Below are 17,478 nucleotides of genomic sequence, written 5' to 3' on the forward strand. Positions count from 1 at the left end.
CTGCTAATACACAAGTTAAGACTGCTGCTGCTGCCAATCCAATGCCTGGCCCATACCTTGCCTCCTCGCCAGACCCTATCACATAAACAGCAGCTACATCAGTTATAGGAGGGCAGCTCTGTTACTCTACACTTGCCACTACTGGCTGCAGGAAATCTTCATTATCTTCTGACACCCACTCTCTTTTTTTGCAGCAATCTGAACTACCACACCTGGTTTTGCAGTGAATGTCTTAGATCAACTTTAGTGGAACATCTACAAAAACATAACTCACCGTTCATGAAGCTTGAGTTCTTTGCATGATTTAGTTTGGGGAATCTGGGTCCTATGCTTGTAACTTCTGGGTGATGGGAGCAAATTCAGCAGGATTAGCCTTTTCTAGTATGGAAATACAGTTTTGAGGAAAGCTTCTCCTGTTGACATTCTGTCAGACAGTTCATCACTCATATTTCACCCCTGATTTATTTTGACGCCCTCTACCCCACCAGCAAAAGAAGACAGAAGAGTGTATGTAAATCTCATGCAAATCTGTGTCATCTTTTGTAAGCGGCATAGAGGGCCCAATCCATATATGCTGCACTGGGCCCAGAAACTCCTGTTGCTACTCCTGGTTGCGATATTGCCAGTGTCTGTTAAGAGCCACAAACAAACAATAAATTACGAAAAGCACATCTAGACACTGGTGCAACCTAGAACCCCAGGAACAAAATTGGACTTGATTTAGCAGTGATAGAAGCAATCCATCAATAGAGGATCTGATCCCTCCATTCAGACAATAGAGCAGGGATAGCTAAATATCATAACTTCTGTTAAAAAGAAAGATCTGAACAAGGTGCACGTAACTTAAATGGTGGGGTGGGGAGGAAGGCAAGGTAATAAATAATCAAGCAGCTCCAGTTGTCAAGGCCAGAATGGCAACTTTAATTTTGCTCTGTAACGTGACTGAGTTATGAGGAATTAGAGCAGGATGAAATTAGGAATGGACACCTGGCTAATAACCATTAGTGCATGCAAATAAAATCAGGCACACTTAAGTGCCTTGAAGATCCATGCAATAAATATTTGTGGGGGGATAAAATGAACAGGATATGCGATGGGACGCGGGTGGCGCTGTGGGTTAAAGCCTCAGCGCCTAGGACTTGTCGATTGAAAGATCGGCGGTTCGAATCCCCACGGCGGGGTGCGCTCCCGTCGTTCGGTCCCAGCGCCTGCCAACCTAGCAGTTCGAAAGCACCTTCAGGTGCAAGTAGATAAATAGGGACCGCTTACCAGCAGGAAGGTAAACGGCGTTCCGTGTGCTGCGCTGGCTCGCCAGATGCAGCTTGTCACGCTGGCCACGTGACTCGGAAGTGTCTTCGGACAGCACTGGCCCCCGGCCTCTTAAGTGAGATGGGCGCACAACCCCAGAGTCTGTCAAGACTGGCCCGTACCTTTAAAGCAAGATATTACATAAATGTGGCACCAGCTGAACAGATGGCTCTTGGGAACAGGCAAATACATCTCTACTTTCCTTCTACTATGCTTGACCACAGAGGTCCGGAATTGTTGAGTTTTGTATCTCCTTAGTTGAAAAGTACTCTTTTTTGTAACCTGATGCCCTAGCATTACTCTAAACTGGGTTGAGATGGGAAGGACATAACTAGTCATTGCCAAAGGGGATATCTGAATAAGTGCTTGGTTGGACTCCCCTGTCCTAATGAAACGTAGATCAGTGATAGATCCTGCAGTTTTTACTCATTCACTAACCTACGAAAGAAATTGAGATTATGATCCATCATAAATAATATTGATCAACCCCAATAAACCTTTGTAAATAAAATATCTTGTCTTCCTTTTGTATACGTTTCCATACAATACTTTTTAACCTCTCACTCTCTCGGTAAAAACAAAACAAAAAATCTATTGGGATCAGAGACCAGGTTAGTGAACAGAACTTGCACACTCACAAAGCACAAGGTGAGTTTCCAGCATTTTTTATTATCTGTCTGGAAGAAATAACCAGCTTCAGTAACTTTGCAACAATGTCTCAAATGGTTCCGTTCTCGTCAGTGTCAGCCAGGTGCCATTTCTAATACATCAAAGGTATTCATCATACAATGGGCCGGTTCCCTTTTGCTTCTGCTTAGCTGTGGCATCTAAATGGTGATATCAAAGAATCACAGAGTTGCAAGGGATCCCAAGGATCATTTAGTCCCACCCCCATCACTAAAACTTGTACTGCCTGACTTGGAAATGCAAACCTTGGGAGTTTGTAATGCCCACTTCAATAATCTGTCCCTCTGGTATAAAGCCCTTGTATTATTCCTTGAGATTTTGATCTTATCTAGAGAAGAATTAAATTCATTCCTTCCTTTCACCCAGCCCGAACACCCTCCATATATATTTTTTAAATGTTGTAAAGCAAATTTTAAAAAAGCAGAGATCTCCAGTGCTGTCTACAAACAAGGGAAATGACATATTAATTGCTCTCCCTGGACTTCCTACTACTCATGCTGGTGGGGAATTTCCAAACAATATTCTGAAAAGTAGCCATCATTGCAGCATGGTAGTCAATATGGAGATCCTATGTCAATAGGATGACACATTCAAATGAACAGAGAGGGAAGGGGAGATGGACCCTTCCCTGCACACAATAATATTCATGCAACAAGATTTCTGTTCAATTAAATGTATGGGGGGCATTAGAAGCTATAGAGTCTTCTCATGGCTCATAGTGGCATCTGGTATATGAAAGCTATTTAATTTTTAGCATCAGCTAGTAAAATTATTTATCATCTTTGGAAGGCTGCATTAAACAGAGCAGGGTAGACTGTTACGTTGATGATCTTTGTTGCAAATTGTCTTTAAAAAGTCAGCCAACTTTTTGAAAAGCAACATGTTCTAAATCTATTTTATTAAATATAAAGCGTGATTTACAGAGAACGTTCTGCACCATAATGAAAAGAAAGACTGGCTTGGCTCTGTTCATAATGAGGAGACTTAGCACATATTATGGTTAAGTGTATTGTGGTATTCTTATTGGATCCGTTCCTGGCAATTGCCTGAAGGAGAGCTGAGCAAATAGGCCAAAGCATCATGTATAATGTGCCTCTGATTCAGTGGTCACAGATCACAAAAGTCAATGAAAATATTACAAGGGATTGCATCAGTACAAATTCGTGGTGTTTCAGAAACCAATCCACAAATTCTATTCTAATAAGCAATGCTTATTTATGCCATTTGAAGCCAGGGACAGCTCATCTGGGAATATTCCTGATTTTCATCTTAGTCAATTTCTCTATTGGATGCAATTCAACAAAAGTTGTTGTTCTCTCTAGATGTTGGAGAAAGGAGGAGAAAGGGGGTTAGGGCTTTTTTATATGCCTTGTTTATTTTGCTTGTTATGGAGATGGGAAGCCACAACAGGGAACTGAAAAACACAGTTCAGGATAATGCATAAGAAGAGTTGTTGCAGATAGCTTTGCATTTCACTGAAATTGCTTTGGTGCTCATGGGCTGATGCCATGATGTGGAGACCCCAAGGGAAACAGACGGTTCCCCTTTCAAGCAATTTGCTTCCTGGCCTTCCTCCCTTTCGCATCTATGTCCCTTTCTCCTTACCCCCAAATCCCAGTTCTTGCTCCTGTGGTGTCTGGGCCTGATGGGAGTTGTAGTCCAAAACTTCCGAAGGGCACCAGGTTGATGAAGGCAGTTACAGGAACTTTTAAAGGGGGTGCACAGACTTCTGACTGCTGTCTAAACTGAACAAGAACTTCCCAGGCTGTCAATCTCTCTCACTCTCTCTGCTCCACTTAATAACCTGTATGTGACCTGAGCTGTGTTACAAATAGAACTTTTAAATCTGACAGTTTCACGCTGCTTCTTTTCCCCATCTCCATGACTCCTCTGTGAACTGTACACTGCGTTCCAGATAAAGTATCCAATGCAAAACAGCCCATGCAATGCAAAGCAATTGGAAAGAACTTGGAAATGAACAGGAGAAATGACACTAGCAAGATTTCATGCATTTTTGATGAAATTAATGTGCCCAAATTGTTTTTGTTTTGTTTTTCATTTGGGGATGGATCATGTTTTTTTATCCAGCAATTTAAATTTCCTCTTATCAGGGAAAGAAAGGCATTATCCTTCCACTACTTGCTCCAGGAGCAATAGTTTCAGTTTAAGAATTTTGAATCTCACCCTGGCACAAGCAGACCCTCCAAGTGCCCCTATTTTCCAGGGACAGTCCTGGATTTACAGAAGCCATCCTGGTTTCTGATTTGATCCTGGAATGTCCCAGTTTTCCTTAGGACATCCATATTTTCATCGGAGAAATGTTAGAGGGTATGGAGTTATGGAACCTCCTAGCCAAGGAGATAAGTAACTATACAAGCTTTAGAAGACATCTGAAGGCAGCCCTGTATAGGGAAGTTTTTTAATGTTTAATGTTTTATATGTTGGAAGCTTCCCAGAGTGACTGGGGCAACCCAGCCAGATGGGTGGGGTATCATCATCATCATCATCATCATTTGAATAGGACATCCCTATTTTCACTGGAGAAATGTTGGAGGGTATGTGACAAGTAGGGACTAGGAATAAGAATGAATTTGGCAATGGAGTCTCAGAGGTAGGGAGGAAGAGCTATTGAGAAGCAATGGAGAAGGTTCAGAACCCCCATAACCTGACAGGGACACTAAGGAATGGTGTATTTACAGATAGGTAGCCGTGTTGGTCTGCCATAGTCAAAACAAAACAAAATCCTTCCAGTAGCAGTGTATCTGAAGAAGTGTGCATGCACACGAAAGCTCATACCAAGAACTGACTTAGTTGGTCTTTAAGGTGCTACTGGAAGGAATGGTGTATTGCCATGGATCCTATATCATGGGTCGAGCTCACCACCTCTAAAGTAATTTAAAGGCAGATCCATTCCTTGCCTATCAGTGAGCTCCAGTGAAACAACACTTGGCCCAGTGAATAAGAGAAGTATCACAAAAGGGTTATAGATAAATGGTATGGGAAGTGAAAGTGAGTGGCAGATGTCACTGATTTTATTTTCTCTCCTTAACTTGCTGTTTGAAAATCCTCCTCATATGTGACCTGGGGAAAAAAGGCAGCAAAATGAAAACAGGCATCAACAAAGAACTCTGTGTAAGATTTCAAAAAAATGTAAATTAATGACTGGCAGAAAGAATCTCCAAAGGAAACAACATCCCACTTTAAGCATCACCATCAACAAAAGCTCAACAGCATATGTTAACTTTAATATAAAAAGATAATAGCAATCTTTTAAAAGTGACTTGAGGGGGGGGGGAGGAAAGCTTGCGAGGTGCTTTCCTTTTCAACTCAGCTAAAGAGGGAAAATGATGGGAGATTTTTTAAAAATAAAAATGTTCACATTGTGTTCTTAAACAAAGCTGAGATAGGTACAAATTTTAAATGAAAGCAGTGATGATCTCCAGCTAACAAGGCAGAAAACCTGATTTGTAACACATGATTACATCTAAACTTATTCCTGTGTTGCCCTATTGATTCAACTAAATTCCTCAGATCATAATTGAGGTAAATTTTTCATGCTTTTATTTTTGAAAGTGATATCATAATTATGATTGATTCATTAGCCTCCTTGTTCCTTTAATGTGAGCTTTTATCTCTGTGCTTCCATGAATACCTCCAGCTAAGTGTTACTTTTCGCTGTTAAGAATTCACAGGACTGGGTCGACAACCAGATGTAAAGGTTCTCTTGTCGTACTAAAGAGTTCAACAATTGACCTTGCAACCATGCTTTCTTCCACAGCTATAGCACCTGCTTTGTAAAAGATACAGCCCAAGCTACCTGTTCTCACTCTTGACACTCATTTCTGCTACTGCTTTAAAATATATATATATTATTTTTTACTTTTTTCATACATGTTTTTGCTATTTATTTATTTAAGCATTTTTAAGACAACCTTTTAAGGTTTAACCCTTTGAAGGTGGCATGCATAAAATAATAATAATAATAATAATAATAATAATAATAATAATAATAATAATACAACCAACAAATTCTAGAACAATTTTAAACAGAAGCTTCTATTTTTTTAAGGCCAGAAGACATTTTACTATAATCTTGGCTTGTGGATTCAGTCTATGTTTGATATTATCAGATGACTACCGTGTGCCATCCATCAAGTTATCCATAAGTGTATGAACAAAGTTGTCCTCTTCTAGGTCTCCCCCTTCCCAATCCTCTGGAGCAGGTTTGCTGAGGGACATGGGAAGAAGGATGATTTCACTGGACACAGCACATTGTTTTTTGAGAAGTCAAAAGTAGTCTGATGTATGTTCCTACTGCCCACACCACATCCTTGTGTAATTTTAGATCAGAAAAACATATGCTTTAATTTCTCATTCATAGGTTAGGAGAGACTTAAACTTTCTCCCTTGATTATTATGAGTCTTGTCTAGCATACCTCTCTTCCTTTAAGTGTAGTGGTCTTCACTGAATATCTGTCTTGGAAAAATCCAGTCAGGCTTACAGTAGTCCAAGCAATGTGGGCTTTTCTTAAATCCTTATGGGGAAAAGTGGGCTCATGAATTCTGACCATTAGTATCTTATAGATATAAATTGCAGTTGCCACATGGTGAGCAAATATGAGGAATTACTGCTTTGTATCTTGCTAAAATCTTACAAAACCATTTCCTGAAAAACCTGATTTGTCTTTCTCATGGTATGCTGGTTGAGAGCCGAGGTATGTTTCCCTCAGCTGAAAGATAGGAATTTATCTGTTTTCTGGTAAAAATTATAGCCAAAGAGCCAATATAGCCATCAGTGTGTTTTAGAACAAACACTTCCACATGACTGAGAATGTCACCCTGGGTCACATGCTACCTGGAAAAGGGAGATCCAGCCATAAGAGAGGGTACCTCTTTTCCCATTTAAATTCTTGAAAGGCTATCCCTTTTCTATCAGACTCCATGTCTCCCTGGGACTTCTCTGAATCGTCTTCAGGTGGTGTGTCATTAAAGCTTTTCTACTCCTCAGCAGTGGTGGAGCTTCATGCTCCAGCACCAGGGGTGTAGAGCAGGCGGGGGCGGGGCTGGCATGTGTCCTGGGGGTGGGGTGCCCAGTGTGGGCAGGGGGGCAGCCGTGATGGAACCCAACCGGGATCGTGCTGGGTGCACTCCTCCCCGCTCCCCCCTGCCAGGGGTCCTCAGGCAGTTTGGTTACATATGCAAGTCAGGACTCCAGTGCCTCAAGGACGGCCTCTCCCCACTTGAACCAACATGGACCCTGTGATCATCATCTGAGACCCTTCTTCATATGCCCCCTGCATGGGATGTCCAGAGGGAGTCAACACAACAAGAGAACGGGCCTTTACCATGGTGGCTCCATGCTTATGGAATGCTCTGATTATATATCTTTAGGTACCAGGCAAAAACCTTCCTTACCCCCCCCCCCCAAAAAAAAGACCTTTGGCTTTTAATTAGCAATTGCTTTTGTGCATAAAATGTTTTAATCCCTTTAAAAAAAAACCACAGGACTTTCTTTTAGCTTTTTCTTTCTTTTATCCTGGTTTTGATGTATCTGTTTGCTTTTTGGTTTTTACTGTAAGTCGCTCAGAGTTACTTTGGTTAAAAACTGACCAACAAAAATAAACAACAACATGGAGTTCTATGACACTGTTGCATGTACTCATCAAATATTTGCAAACCGTGTGGCCAAAAGGCTATCTGGTGATGGATGGGTGTGGTACAGTTGTTCATGCTGCAACAATCCAAAGCATTCATCCACATCTGTTCAGAGCCCTCTTGAGAAATAGCAAATAAACTTGGCTTGAAACTGACCCAGAGCAGCTTTGGGCTGGGATGGTAAAAGCTTTGCAGTGATAAATAGGTAACTTCGTTCTTCTGGAGGTAAGGCTGCTTCTAGCTAACAGCAGTCAGGAAGAAGCCTCTAATGTTAGTGTGTTGTTCTGTAACAGGCTACCACAATACCTATTATCCTTTAGAGATATAAGTATTGACTTGCGAAGACAGAAGACTGACCTTTGGTGCACTGTTTATTCCTTTATTGTGCTTTCTGTATCTCTGTACAATCTTAAAATCACATACTGCCTCTCTCCATGCAAACCATGTTACAGAAGTTATGAAGGCATCAATGAAGACAGCTGGGTCTGCAGCTGAAAGCAAAGGTTTGAAAAATCACATTTCAAGTCAACTAAGGATCATCTGAATTTCCTGTGAGAGACATAATTAAATGGTCTGCTGTTCCCCTTCTACGAACTGCCATAGGAACAAGGAAAGGAACATAGGAGCCTACTATATACAGAGTCCAAAGGGACCCAGGTGGCGCTGTGGGTTAAACCACAGAGCCTAGGACTTGCCAATCAGAAGGTCAGCAGTTCAAATCCCTGCGATGGGGTGAACCCCTGTTGTTCGGACCCTGCTCCTGGCAACCTAGCAGTTCGAAAGCACATCAAAGTGCAAGTAGATAAATAGGTACCGCTCCGGCGGGAAGGTAAACGGCGTTTCCGTGTGCTGTTCTGGTTCGCCAGAAGTGGCTTAGTCATGCTGGCCACATGACCCGGAAGCTGTATGCCGGCTCCCTTGGCCAATAAAGCAAGATGAGCACCGCAACCCCAGAGTCATCCGCGACTGGACCTAATGGTCAGGGGTCCCTTTTCCTTTACCTATATACAGAGTCAGACCACTAATCTATCTAGCTCAGGATTGTCAACAGTGACTGGCAGTGACTCTCCAAGGCTTCAGGTGGAAATCTCTCACAGCCATAGGTGCTGACTTCTAAGGGCCAAGGCAGTTTCAGGAGAACTGTTGTATTTTTTTGAGTGAACCAGGCCCCCTAAATTTTCAGAGGCTGTTCGGCTCTGCCCCCTGGCTCCTCGCCACATTACGCACGTGTCAGGATGTTGCAGAACATCACGTCAGGCCCCCTCAATGCTCTGGGGAAGCAGGTGCCTGAAAATGCTGGGAATTGAACCTGGAGACTTCTGCTAGCAAAGCAGATGCTATACCACCGAGCTACATCCCTTCCCGAGGTCACCAGCTTGGATTTGATCAATCACCATGCTCCGCTTCCCCTGTAATTAGAGGCACTTAGTAATGACTGAGAGACGACCCAGAAATACAAAAATACCACCTGGTGCAGTCTCTTAATATTCTGTTACCCTGTACACACACCTCTCACATCCAGTACAGCATAAACATGTTGCAGAGCATGGAGTTGGGCTTTGGGTTTGGTCCTTTCGCCGGTGTTGCCCCGATTCCTTCGTCAACCGTGCACGGCACAGTTTCTGAAGGAAGCCTGATACAAAAGGTCCTGCTTGCAAGTAGAGGCTGTTGAGCAACCGAGACAACTGACTGCGCAGCAGCTCATGCATCTGTAGGGCTTGTAAGCAGGGCTTTTAAGACCTCTTGCTGCAGGTGTGATCCCATGTTTTAAATGGAAAACTTCCTTGACCTAGAAAAACTAGAACATCAAGAGAAGGCAACGTCACCTGCCTCTCCCTGACCTTGGGGAATGTCAGAAAGAAAACTGCTGCTTTGCATTTTTGAACACTCTTGTTATCAAAGGCTTATGGAAGAAGAAGAAGAAGAAGAAGAAGAAGAAGAAGAAGAAGAAGAAGAAGAAGAAGAAGAAGAGTAGTAGTAGTAGTTTGGATTTGATATCCCGCCTTTCACTCCCTTTTAAGGAGTCTCAAAGCGGCTAACATTCTCCTTTCCCTTCCTCCCCCACAACAAACACTCTGTGAGGTGAGTGGGGCTGAGAGACTTCAAAGAAGTGTGACTAGCCCAAGGTCAGCCAGCAGCTGCATGTGGAGGAGCGGAGACGCGAACCCGGTTCCCCAGATTACAAGACTACCGCTCTTAACCACTACACCACACTGGCTCTCTTATGGAGGAACCAAAAACCAAGTAACCAACGTACGCTAAATAGAACGTGTACAAAGATGTTATTTTTCAAAGTATCTAAGCCTTAGCTAAAGTTTTCCCATGCCAGCTTAACCATGGTTTAAAAGAAAGAAAGACAGTCAAACAAATTGTAGGAGAAACAAGAGGTCACTGGCAGAGTGAGAGGGAGGTTTACGACACCTTGAGAGGTGAAAATATAGCAGCAGGAGAACACAGAGCTCTGAAGAAGGGGTCTTGTAGAGAAAGATGAGAAGCTGGAGCAAAGATCCTCTGTACCCCAACTGGCTCGGAAAGCCAGGGATCTCATTGAAAACTGGAGCCAGATTCCACAAAGTGCCCCACGACTTGACACAATCAAAGTCCTGGGCCCCTGTGATTTCTCTCCTTCCCTTCCCTCCTCTTTCCATTTGCTGTTCTATTATATCCCTCTCTTGTTTGACTGTGGTTAAGTTGGGGGATTTGTTTTTCTTTATTTCATTCCACCTTTCCTTTTTTCTTTTATGTCCTAAATTGTTATTCAGCTGTTTTCATTTAAATTATGTTTATGTACAGTTACTCACAGTTCTGGCTGTTGCCTCCTCCCCCCTGTGACTGTCTCTGATGCTCACACATTCGCGTTGGCTCCTTTACAGTAGATGCCTGGAGCAGTAAATGAAAGCAACTCTTTTATCACTGAGCCCTTTCACCTCCATTTTTAAAAAATATTTCTTATTAAGGTGCCAACTAGTTCCAGCTCCTTCTTCAAACGTAAGATGCCTTGCTCAAAACACAAACAACCGAACACACACAAAATGGTTAAACTGCAACAATAGCCAATCTTTTCCCTTAATTCCCCCCCCCCTTTTTTAGCAGTGCTATGAAACTTGTAGGGGGTATTTCAGGGGCTCCATTGTATCACTCAAAAAAACCACATGTGGCCAATCTACTTTAGCCTATGGCTAAACAAATCCCAGATCATGGAACAAACCTGCCTATGTTATTAACTAATGGGCTGAGAAAAAATGCTAAACATTTGTTTAGGATATGTTAGGGGAAACAATATTCACATTCTCTGACACAGCACAGAAACCTAATTTGTCCGTTTTCATGCTGAAATCTGTGGAGATTCAGACCCATCTGTGTGACTGAGGAAATTAATTTCCAACGGAATCTTCCTACCTTGGTTGCCCAAACTCTGAAGCATTGGAACTGCTGTCCAAATCAAACTGATACCATTGTATGCTTCTATTACCTGTTCATAGCAGGGTCTGGGAAATGTGTTGCGTGTGGCCAAATTAATTGATTCTCAAAGTGGTCATTACTGGTGGCTGAAGTTATTCCACAGAATATGTGTGATGGCTGAAGGTGCAGCTACTGACAGGATATTGTTGTTGTTATTAGTGCTTGTATTTCATTTATTTTATGAATCGCTTCCCATGAGGCACACTGAAGTTATTTACAATAAAAACATATGTAGAACAATGGCATTACACACACACATACAAAGTGCATTTTTTAAAAAATGTAACTATAGTATCAACATTCTAAACATGGAAAATGTCAAAGCAATTTGCTTTAAAAGTAAGAGGAAAACAATTTGTCCTGTGCACTTGAAAAAAGAAGAAGGAAGATGTGGCATAAAAGTGGTTGGATCCCATTTGTGGAATCCGCTGTCTTGAAAAGTGCCCTTCTACAGCAAAGGGATTTTCCCCACAGTAAAAAAAATAAAGAGGGGGGAGAATCACTGATGGAGGAATGGATGCATGAGCTTAACTCTCAAGCAGCAAGGAACATAAAAGCTCACATCTCCTGTTTACAATGCTACCCAGACATGACTAAAATAGGAAACAAACTGACAAGGAAGTATAATAAAACAGCAGAGTAAAATGCAGTTAGCATGGGTGAATTTCAAGCAAGAATGGATAATACAAAGAATTACATAACACTAGAGCTGAAATATATCCAAGTCAGAAGAAAATAGCAGCCTGATCTCAGACATTAAAAAGCTCCTGCCTATCATTATAGAAGATTATGTTGTTATTCAATTACATAATAGGTGGTTGCACAATTCATTCAATTGTAAACAGATTCTTTTTTTAAAAAACCATTTTATCCCATAAAAAGCATAATTTTAGTCACACAAGCAATTTAGCTGATCTTGTTGTTTGCTGGCCGAAATACTTTTATTGGCGTCTTTCTCTATATAGGTTATACTTTTCATACACCTAATTGGATGGTTGCCAATGTCTCCACCAAATGAGAGGGTTGAAAAGAGCACTTCCTCTTTTCCTCTTTTATATTTGTCTTGCCTGCTAAAAGCAAACCATAATACTTTCACTCATGCTCACTTAGAAATCTTGGACACATATATTCCACAATACACTTTGGAGGGACAGTGGGAGTCGGCATTTACAAAATAAAGAAAGCTTGGAGTAACTGGGAATGGATGCTTATGTGGAAGGACAATGAGCTCAGCCCATTTCTAGTACACTTCAGGTTATAGACTCCGCTAACCCAGAAATAGTATCTCAGGTTAAGAACTTTGCTTCAGGATGAGAACAGAAATTGTGCAGCGGCAGCAGGAGGCCCCATTAGCTAAAGTGGTACCTCAGGTTAAGAACAAATTAAGTTCTTAACCCAAGGTACCACTGTACTCAGAATAAAGTCCTGTGCTACACAGAGGCACCATGTTGTATATACCTTTTGACTTCAGGTAGTAGATATTGGAGTTTTAGTAAAAACACAAAGTAGATTCTGCAAGCCACGGTCTGCCCTCCCCAGTCTAGGTCCCACTTGGAGCTATCCAGGGTGCTATCTGCTTTGCTTGTTTGTCTTCTGGATAGCTTCTAGATTTTGCATATCTGGACCTACCCTCTACCAGGCCTTGCCCTACTGGAACTTGACCTGAATTTGCTTATCAGATCTTGAACACTAACATGGCAATCCTGCCAGCAGTGGTAACTAAATTCATCCCCCCTATCTTAGTCTGGTGTTTTAAGGGTGAAACTATACATTACAAGGAACAAGAGACCTATGGCCCCAAACAGTAATCACAGAGTTGACTTTCTCCTCCATCTCTAGAACCCCTATCACTACTTTCTGTGCAAACCTACCTGGCATCATTCTGTTCTGCATTTGTCCACTCCTGCCTATGGCAGCCAGTGGTTTGGACTGGGCTGGGAAAGTGCAAAGGATGTCAAGACACAAGATGAAGAATCATGGAATCACAGAATTGTAGAGCTGGAAGGTACTCTGAAGCAGTCATCTAGTCCAAACCCCTGCAATGCAGGAATCCCAACTAAAGCATCCAAGACATTCAGCAGGGGTAAGTTGAAACAGAAGGATCGCAGTATATGAGGAATGTTGTACAAGACCACCATTCTCCAACCCAGTGTCCTGATGGTTCAGACTACAATTCCCAGTAGCCACAGCCAACATAGTCAATTGTCAGGAATAATCAGAGTTAAAATCCAGCAACTTCTGGAAGACACCTGTTTGGAGAAGCCTGTGTTTATGGAAGCAATGGAAGAACTTGAAAAGGGTTGCCTTTTAGGGGGCAGCAACTCCATGTGACTTGTCATGGGTAGATATGTCCCAACATTTGATCTGAACAATATTGTGTGTTACTACATGACAAACCTAGATATGGGAGACCTTTGAATCCCAATAAATGTTTTCTACCCTCTGTGTATAAAGTATTTTATTTACCTGAGTTTTTTCTCCACAAACAGTCATCACACTATAATTTTTTTTATCTGCCAAAGGGCACTGTCACTGTAGTTGAAAAGAAATCCTATTGCTCCTGTAGGTGTTTCTAAATGGTAATGGACTTTGACTGTAAGTCATATCCTTCCAATTTCATTCTTCAAACATGACCTCTGGAGAGACCATGTTGATCCCTATGGCTATAAGATTCCCTTGGTGTTTCAGTGATCTGAACGCACAAAAATTCCATGGAAATAAATCCCAATTAGATATCCATTAACAACTGTAAAAAGATCACTGGGTCCATTACCAGCTGCCTTAAGACATTTTAACTGTAATTTTTCAAAAAAATAAAATCTCCCATCTTCCACTTATTTATCTCTTTAATCAGGCTAGCACAAAGAAAAGCCTACATCACATTTCAGTATCATTAGCTTAACTGCAGTTCCCTTTCAGGATGTTTTATTATGTTTTGATTCATTTACGAGATTCTTTTATTACTATTTTTTTATTATTTTACAAGTAACGCCGAAGGGCCTTGGTGAAGAACAGGCCCCATTCATGCAAACTGCTTCGCAGACATGACATAAACAGAAAATATTTGAAATTGAAAATTTGAGTTTAGTTTCATGCATCATGAAATGACCTCTAATGTGATGCTGGAAGACTCCTGAAGACTGACTTCATACTATGTCAATTAAAATAAAACCAAAAATACAAAAGCACAGAGAGAATGGCGAGGTAGATGTGAGTAGCTGTTTTCCTGCCACAGAAATCAGATGTGAGCCTGCTCCCCATTTCCTGCCCCCCCCCCCATAATATTCCATGGTTACTTTGTAGAGCGCAGTGCCTTGGATTAATCAATGTGAAGTCATTTCATGATGTACAATGCACACTTATTGGCAATGCCTCAGTTAATGCCACTCAACAAGCTCCACAGTCACTAGCTGAATGTTATTGTCATTGAGGTTTCAGCCTAGCAAGGTTAACAGCAACCTTACCGATCACTTTATTATCATGTGCCTGTTTTGCAGCTTCCCCGCCATGCAGTTGTTACCATGCCGCAGTTAAGCATTTTCTGAACACATTATTGAACTGGGCTGGGGCAACAGAAACATCATGCACTTGTTGACTTTCTTTGAAAGATACAAATCATTCCAAATACAGTGGTACCTCAGGTTACATACGCTTCAGGTTACATACGCTTCAGGTTACAGACTCTGCTAACCCAGAAATAGTGCTTCAGGTTAAGAACTTTGCTTCAGGGTGAGAACAGAAACCGTGCTCCGGCGGCGCAGCGGCAGCGGGAGGCCCCATTAGCTAAAGTGGTGCTTCAAGTTAAGAACAGTTTCAGGTTAAGTACGGACCTCCGGAATGAATTAAGTACCGTACTTAACCCGAGGTATCACTGTAGAACATGTGCCGTGTCCCATCTGCAGCTCTTGATGCAGGGGGCAACATTCTGATCCCTTTCCCTGGCTATGAACTTCAGCTTATAGTGAAAGTGTACCTTGCTCAAAGACAGGTAAGTGGTTTGATGGAACTGCTTCTCCCTCCCAACATGCTGACCCGAGTGGCAGTGGCGGCAGTGGCAGGGGAGGATGAAGAGGAGAAAGAATAATCAACTGCTGCCCCTGGTGATTGCCTCGTTCTGCCTGATGTTAGGGGCAGCCCTACTCAGGGTCTGAGAAGGAGATGGAAGGGACTAGACAGGTCAGCTGTAGCCTGCCATCAGCACACAGGTATCAGAAGATTCTGTGCCGCAACATACACAGTTCCTGGTCAATGTATTATACACAACCCTTTGTTGCTGTTATTTTAAAGGATAGTAACTGCAATTATGCAAATCTTGCTTATATATTTTCATTTGGTTAAGGCTGCAGTCCTGATACTATCCCTAAAACTGTTGCACTGGGCTGTGGAGTGCACCCTATATTCTGAGTTTCAGTAAACTAATTAATCCCCAGGACAATAGTCTTTCCTCCTGCTCCGGTTTGGAGAACACACCTATGCAATGCCCGGTCAGCAACTCCATTCATATCCTGAATTGCCCGAATCAAAAGAGGGCAACTGCATTGGGGAAATGGCATGCTCATAACAGTATCTCTGCATAGGGAAGCGATTTCTGTATTTATTTTATTTTATTCATTTATTAAATTTGCCCAGCTGAAAATTTGTAACCCCAAAAATATCTACTTTTATGTTCACTGTCTTCCATCTGACTGCTACAAGGAGACGAAACAACTCACACACTGATAGTAATGTTTGAAGGAAAGATATCTCAATCAGAAATGTCACTATGGTCAGCATTAGTTTTGCAAGATAATAGAAGGACATAGTAAAAGAGGATTTCTTCCAGGAGGACACAATATTTATTCCACACATTGGGATTAGTGGGCAGAATGCAGCAGCACCAAACAGGTACCCACCTTCTTATGGGATTATTTCTATATCTATGGAAGGTCCAACCAGTTCTTATTTCTTTCCACGGCAAGCTATCCCTGATAATATCTTTCCATTATACGTTTAAGGTGTAGCTGTTTCATTTTCTCCATGGGATCTCAGAGCTTTGTGCTGCTCAAAGAAACTTGGTGTTTGCTAATATAATTGCTGTCGAATCTTTGTGCATATAATATTTTCTTTTTTCTTTGTTTCACAAGGAAGGTACAGACGACTGTGGAGAAAAGTTGCAGATACTCTTATAGAAGAGAATAACAACCATAGGTAAGAAAATCCTATGGAAATTTTGTTTGGGACTCCTGCCTGCCCAAAAATGCACCAGTAGTGAGTGGCTTAATGGGGCAGAGTTGTGAATCAATCCCAACACTAGAATCACTACAGTTTACATGGATGGGGTGGGGCAAGGGAAGGCAGGATCATAGCTCCATGGATGCACCAATGCAGCCATTTTGGTACTTCCACTGGTGTGTTAATGATGCCCTGGACTTACCCTTGCCCTCCTCTGACCAGGTGCAGCACACCAAGCTTCCTAAAACAACACAGATATCATCAAACAGCTCACTTGGGTGGCCTATGGTATTTTATTAACATTCTGTACTACTGAGGGCACCAAATGAAAACTTCTTCTTCTTCTTCTTCTTCTTCTTCTTCTTCTTCTTCTTCTTCTTCTTCTTCTTCTCCTCCTCCTCCTCCTCCTCCTCCTCCTTCTCCTCAGTGCTATTTTTCTAGAAAAAGAGGTGCCGGAATCCACTGAGAATGCCTCCCTTGTTCTCTTATAATGCCAATGGTGTCTACCTGAGAGGGGCCGGAACTGAGTTCCAGCTGGGAAAAAAGCCCTGATTATAGCAAACTAATACCATTGTGAAACTAGGTTTACAAATGACTGTTAAAAAAACCTAACTGTAAATGCAATCATGCTTGGTTATTCTTTTTTTTAAAAAAATGCTTTGCATTATCCATCTTTTTATCAGTTATGACAGTAAATGAACAAACTCAGTGAAAGCACTCAAGCTTTAAAATTCATGTTATCTCTGAGCTCATCATCTGCTCTGTGGAGGAAGCTATTTCCATTTCACTCTGACTTCCCAGAAATACTTATTTGCTTCACCACAGGGAACCTATTTGCTCTGTATACTGGCTGTTATACGCTGCTGTGGATGGTGCTTCCCCAAAATGGGATGCTCCAAGTCCCACCACCACCCCAGGCCTCTCCCACTAGTGGAGTCAGAGCCTGGTAGGTCAGGAAACAAAGCTAACAGAAAACAGTGGCCATCTAAGGTAAATATTGCAAGTTCACTGACAACAAACAATACTACCCACGCACAATGTCAGAGCCAGCCACAGATTGATCTAACTCAGAACTGCAGTTGCGCTACAGTCAGAGAGCAGGAAATGACCTATATGCTGATGTTGCATGCCACCTGAACCTCTGATTGGTGCAAG

Source organism: Podarcis gaigeae, assembly GCF_964106915.1.
Source record: "Podarcis gaigeae genome assembly, chromosome: 5".
Classification (NCBI taxonomy): domain Eukaryota; kingdom Metazoa; phylum Chordata; class Lepidosauria; order Squamata; family Lacertidae; genus Podarcis; species Podarcis gaigeae.